Genomic DNA, 390 nt, shown 5'->3' on the forward strand with positions numbered 1-390 from the left:
CCCCCTTCGCTCATGCACCCCCCCGCGCCCCCGCCATATCGTTCCAGAGGATCATCCGGCCTGATCTCCGCCATCCATTCAATGCACACGAGAATGGACGACATCCGTTCATCGTCCCCGATGGCCTTAACCGAGAGCCGTCCAACTTAAAACCTTAATATCTCTCTCGTTTCTTAATGGATTTTGATGATTTTTGTTTAAATTGTTCGTCTTAAAGAGACGATCACATTTATATGGTAAACATACTATGAAATCAAGCCATCATAAATGGAGAGCTCGCGAAGGCTCGGGAGAGTGAGTGAGGTTATACCTTTGCTCCGAGAGGTTTGGCCTCAATCAGAGATTCTTCACACCTTTGTTGGGTCCCAAAGAGCTTAGGGATGAAGTCTC

This window comes from Phalaenopsis equestris, unplaced genomic scaffold (assembly GCF_001263595.1).
Source record: "Phalaenopsis equestris unplaced genomic scaffold, ASM126359v1 Scaffold233110, whole genome shotgun sequence".
In the NCBI taxonomy this organism is placed as follows: domain Eukaryota; kingdom Viridiplantae; phylum Streptophyta; class Magnoliopsida; order Asparagales; family Orchidaceae; genus Phalaenopsis; species Phalaenopsis equestris.